Here is a 6,637-nt window from a genome sequence, read left to right as displayed (position 1 = left end):
AGGCCTTACAAATAGCTGTGAAAAGAAGAGAAGTGAAAAGCAAAGGAGAAAAAGAAAGATATATCCATTTGAATGCAGAGTTCCAAAGAATAGCCAGGAGAGATAAGAAAGCCTTCCTCAGCGATCAGTGCAAAGAAATAGAGGAAAACAACAGAGTGGGAAAGACTAGAGATCTCTTCAAGAAAATTAGAGATACCAAGGGAACATTTCATGCAAGACAGGCTCGATAAAGGACAGAAATGGTATGGACCTGATAGAAGCAGAAGATATTAAGAAGAGGTGGCAAGAACACAGAACTGTACAAAAAAGATCTTCATGACCCAATAATCACGATGGTGTGATCAATCACCTAGAACCAGACATCCTGGAATGTGAAGTGAAATGGGCCTTAGGAAGAATCACTATGAACAAAGCTAGTGGAGGTGATGGAATTCCAGTTGAGCTATTTCAAATCCTGAAAGATGATGGTGTGAAAGTGTTGCACTCAATATGCCAGCAAATTTGGAAAACTCAGCAGTGGCCACAGGACTGGAAAATATCAGTTTTCATTCCAATCCCAAAGAATGCTCAAACTACTGCACAATTGCACTCATCTCACATGATAGTAAAGTAATGCTCAAAATTCTCCAAGCCAAGCTTCAGCAATACATGAACCGTGAAATTCCAGGTGTTCAAGCTGGTTTTAGAAAGGGCAGAGGAACCAGAGATCAAATCGCCAACATCTGCTGGATCATTGAAAAAGCAAGAGAGTTCCAGGAAAACATCTATTTCTGCTTTATTGACTATGCAAAAGCCTTTGACTGTGTGGATCACAATAAACTGTGGAAAATTCTGAAAGAGATGGGAATACCAGACCACCTGGCCTGCCTCTTGAGAAACCTATATGCAGGTCAGGAAGCAACAGTTAGAACTGGACATGGAACAACAGACTGGTTCCAAATAGGAAAAGGAGTACCTCAATGCTGTATATTGTCACCCTGCTTATTTAACTTATATGCAGAGTACATTCTGAAAAATGCTGGGCTGGAAGAAGCACAAGCTGGAATCAAGACTGCTGGGAGAAATATCAATAACCTCAGATATGCAGATGATACCACCCTTATGGCAGAAAGTGAAGAACTAAAGAGCCTCTTGATGAAAGTGAAAGAGGAGAGTGAAAACATTGGCTTAAAGCTCAACATTCAGAAAACTAAGATCATGGCATCTGGTCCCATCACTTCATGGCAAATAGATGGGGAGACAGTGGAAGCAGTGGCTGACTTTATTTTTTTGGGCTCCAAAATCACTGCAGATGGTGACTGCAGTCATGAAATTAAAAGACACTTACTCCTTTGAAGGAAAGTTATAACCAACCTAGATAGCATATTAAAAAGCAGAGACATTACTTTGCCAACAAAGGTCCATCTGGTCAAGGCTATAGGTTTTCCAGTGGTCATGTATGGATGTGAGAGTTTGACTGTGAAGAAAGCTGAGCACTGAAGAATTGATGCTTTTGAACTGTGGTGTTGGAGAATGCTCTTGAGAGCCCCCTGGACTTCAATGAGATGCAACCAGTCCATCCTAAAGGAGATCAGTACTGGGTGTTCATTGGAGGGACTGATGTTGAAGCTGAAACTCCAATACTTTGGCCACTTCATGTGAACAGTCGACTCATTGGAAAAGACCCTGATGCTGGGAGGGATTGTGGGCAGGAGAAGGGGACGATAGAGAATGAGATGACTGGATGGTATCACCGACTTGATGGACATGAGTTTGAGTAAACTCTGGGAGTTGGTGATGGACAGGGAGGCCTGGTGTGCTGTGATTCAGGGGGTAGCAAAGAGTTAGACACAACTGAGTGCCTGAACTAAAGGAAATATTTCATGCAAATATGGGCACAATAAAGGAAAGATATGGACCTAACAGAAGCATAAGATATTAAGAGGTGGCAAGAATACACAGAAGAAGTATACAAAAAGTATCTTCATGACCCAGATCACCATGATGGTGTGATCACACACCTAGACTGGATATCCTTGGATGCAAAGTCAAGTGGGCCTTAGGAAGTATCAATACGAACAAAGCTAGTGGAGGTAATGGAATTCCAGTTGAATTATTTCAAATCCTAAAAGATGATGCTGTGTAAGTCCTGCACTTAATATGCCAGCACCTTTGGAAAACGCAGCAGTGGCCACAGGACTGGAAAAGGTCAGTTTTCATTCCAATCCTTAAGAAAGTCATTGTGAAAGAATGCTCAAACTACTGCACAATTGGGCTCATCTCACACGACAGCAGAGTAATGCTCAAAATTCTCCAATCAAGGCTTCAGTTGTATGTGAACTGTGAACTTCCAGATGTTCAAGCTGGTTTTAGAAAAGGCAGAACCAGAGATCAAATTGCCAACATCCACTGGATCATCAAAAAAGCAAGAATTCCAGAAAAACCTCTACTTCTGCTTTATTGATTACACCAATGCATTTGACTGTGTGGATCAAAGCAAACTGTGGAAAATTCTGAAAAAGATGAGAACACCAGACCACCTGACCTGCCTCCTGAGCAACCTGTATGCAGGTCTAGAACAACAGTTAGAACTGGACGTGGAACAACAGACTGTTTCCAAATTGGGAAAGGAGTACACCAAGGCTGTATATTGTCATCATGCTTATTTAACTTATATGCAGAGTACATCAGGTGAAATGCCAGGATGGATGAAGCACTATCTGGAAACAAGACTGCCAGGAGAAATAACAGCAACCTCAGATATGGCGATGACACCACCCTTATGCCAGAATGCACAAAGGAACCAAAGAACCTTTTGATGAAAGTAAAATAGTTGGCTTACAATTCAACATTCAGAAAACTTAGATCATGGCATCTGGTCCCATCACTTCATGGCAAATAGATGGGGAAACAGTGGAAGCAGTGACAGGCTATTTTTGGGGGGGCTTCAAAATCACTGCGAATGGTGACTGTGGCCATGAAATTAAAAGACACTTGCTCCTTGGAAGAAAATTTATGTCCAACCTAGACAGCATATTAAAAAGCAGAGATATTACTTTGCCAAGAAATGTCCACCTAGTCAAAGCCATGATTTTTCCAGTAGTCATGTATGGATAAGAGAGTTGGACTATAAAGAAAGCTGAGCACCAAAGAATTGATGCTTTTGAACTGTGGTGCTGGAGAAAACTCTTGAGAGTACCTTGGACTGCAAGGAGGTCCAACCAGTCCATCCCAAAGGAAATCGGTCATCACTATTCATCAGAAAGACTGATGCTGAAGCTGAAACTCCAATACTTTGGCCAACTTATGGGAAGAACTGACTCATTTGAAAAGATCCTGATGCTGGGAAAGATTGAAGGCAGAATGAGAAGGGGCTAACAGAGGATGAGATGGTTGGATGGCATCACTGACTTGATGGACATGAGTTTGGGTAAACTCCATGTGTTGGTGATGGACATGGATGACTGGCATGCTACAGTCCACAGGATTGCAGAGTCCAACACAACTGATTGACTGAACTGAACTGAAGAGTAACCACAATGAAAATAACACATAAATCAGGACTATTACTGAGAAGTATTATTTATTAATCTACTTAGATTAATTATATGAGTCATACTAGTTTGAAAATTCTACAACTATATGAAGTTTTATGTTTCCAAAACTTTGTAAATTTAACCTTGTATGCATCTTCAATAATCTATTAGAATTTTAAAACCTTGCCTTTGTTTTTCTTTTTTTGGTGCTAAGTTTCTATTATTTTGATGTAAAATATTTTCACAAGTCTGTGCCATTCTAGACCTTCCAACAAAATTGGGATAATTGTTTCTCAATAATGAACCAATACCCTCTTATTGAGTTTTATTTTACTCAAAACAAAAGATTCCCTTCAGGGATATCCTAATTCATGTGGATATTTGAAACTGAGTTTAAAACCCACTGAGTCTGTATAAATCAAAGAAGTGACATGGAATACTAGAAAAGGTAGGAAATTCATTGTCTTAAGGTTTGCATTCTGTTTCAGTGTAAGTCACTTATTAGCATTGTAACTTGGGATACTGTTTTAATTCACTGGAGCCTTGTTTTTTCATCTATAAAAGATTAAATTTAACATCCACAAAATTGCTTTAAATTTGTATGCAAATTCAAAATATAAGTAATGAAATACTGAACTAACCATATTACCTATAAATCAGGATTTTGTTTAAAATGCTATTTAAATGCCTCCAAATTTTTCATCTCCTTAGAGATAAAAGTCAGTGTAAATCTTACACTGGTTACTTAAGAAGTATCAATAGGGATGAATTAGGATGTCAATTAGGAAATTTTGAAGCCTGCTTGACAGCACACTTTTATGAATCTAGAAAAAAGGGAGTCACCCTTCTTTTACTTAAACTGATGACTGATTATTTAGTATGGAAATCTGACTGACAAGAGGACTAGGCCATTCAAATTGGCAGAGTGAACTCTTGAGAGATAAGACTTAGAACTTAGGGCTTGATGGGGTTACTAGAAAAACAGATATGGCAATCCTCAAAGTTACTAGCAATTTCAGTTGATTTTTCTGCTTGAAAGGCTCTCGCTGATGACCACAAATCAATTACAGTTAACTTATTTTTCCCCACTGTTCAAAGATTAGACTTGAACAGCAAGGGTCTTGTTTCTATGAACAGAGGGTATGACGAACAATTGGGAAAATTACTCTCTCAGTAGGGAGCATTGGTAAATTGAAATAGTTACAGGGGGGAAAAAGCCTTCAAAAAAACTTAGGGAAAATTCTGGACACTTTATTTCAAGAAATATCTAAGCATTTCTTTAGAAAATTTGTGAAGATATACTCAGTATATAAATCAATCTCAAATTCCATCTTTACCAGTATCTATATATCTGAATGTATTAAGCATAAGAGAGCCACATTTTTAGAAAAACATATGCACTGCAAGAAAATGGCTTGTTTGCCAAAATATTTCTAAAATAATATAGTCATGGCATGGCACATTTAGAATTTTAAAAAAGAGTACTTTCAGATATCTGATAACATGGTATTATTAGCTAGAGGTCATAAAGTGAAATATTTGGTATTTTATTCATTTATTCCTATGTTTAGAGATTTTAAAAAATTAAATATTCAGAATTATGCTGAGATCTTAATTCAAAGTACACACGTGTACATAGTAGAATGTGGGTGCAGATTTGGAGGAAAGAGAATTAAAGTAAGAAGATTAAGCAGAGTATTCCTCTTATTCAATATTTCCTATGTGATGGTCATTTTACATTTCCAAATCTCAGTTATCTATAAGATAGATATGCAGACAATTGTTTTCCAATAGAATCACCACATTGCAATAGTAGTGTAAGGTCATTGCTAACTAGAAAAATACACCAGAAATACGAATTTTCAAAGGTTATATATTTTACACAAGCATTTATGGAACTGTTAATACACTGTTGTTGTTCAGTTGCTCAGTCATGTCCAGTCCTCAGCAACACCATGGACTGCAGCGCTTCAGGCTTCTATGTCCTTCACCATCTCCCAGAGTTTGCACAAACTCAAGTCCATTGATTCAGTGGTGCATCCAACCATCTTGTCCTCTGTCACCCCCTTCTTTGCCTGTCTTCAATCTTTCCCAGAATCAGGGTCATTTCCAATGAATCAACTGTTCATATAATGTGTCCAACATATTGGAGCTTCAGTTTCAGCATCAGTCCTTCCAATGAATATTCATGATTGACATCCTTTAAGATTGACTCATTTGCTCTCCTTGCTGTCCAAGTGATCCTCAACAGTCTTCTCCAACACCACAGTTCAAAAGCATCAGTTCTTTGGTGCTCACCCTTCTTTATGGCCCAACTCTCACATTCATACATGACTACTGAAAAAACCATAGCTTTGACTAGATGGACTTTTGTTGGCAAAATAATGTCTCTGCTTTTTAATATGCTGTCTAGGTTTCTCATAGCTTTTCTTCCAAAGAGCAGGCACCTTTTAATTTCATGGCTGAAGTCACCATCCACAGTGATTTCAGAGCCCCAGAAAATAAAGTTTGTCACTGTTTCCACTGTTTCCCCATCTATTTGCCATGAAGTTATGGGACCAGATGCCATGATCTTAGTTTTCTGAATGTTGAGTTTTAAGCCAGCTTTTTCACTCTCCTCTTTCTTCTTCATCATGAGGCTCTTTAGTTTCTTTTCACTTTCTGCCATAAGGGTGATGTCATCTGCATATCTGAAGTTATTGATATTTCTCCCAGCAATCTTTATTCTAGCCTGTGCTTCATTCAGCATGGCATATTACATGATGTATTCTGTATATAAGTTAAATAAGCAGGGTGACCGTGTACAGCCTTGACATACTTCTTTCCCATATTGGAACTAGTCTGTTGTTCCATATCTTGTAATAACTGTGGCATCTTTATCTGCATACAGGTTTCTCAGGGGCAGTTAAGCTGGTCTGGTAGTCCCATCTCTTTAAAAATTTTCCACAGTTTGTTGTGATCCACACAAAGGCTTCAGTGTACTCAATGAAAGAGAACTAGATGTTTTTCTGGAATGGCCTTGTTGTATGATCCAACTGCTGCTGCTGCTAAGTCGTGCTGCTTCAGTTGTGTCCAACTCTGTGTGACCCCATAGACAGCAGCCCACCAGGCTCCACCATCCC

The sequence above is a fragment of the Cervus canadensis genome, chromosome 27 (genome assembly GCF_019320065.1).
Source record: "Cervus canadensis isolate Bull #8, Minnesota chromosome 27, ASM1932006v1, whole genome shotgun sequence".
Lineage (NCBI taxonomy): Eukaryota > Metazoa > Chordata > Mammalia > Artiodactyla > Cervidae > Cervus > Cervus canadensis.
Note: the sequence above shows the minus strand (reverse complement) of the source record.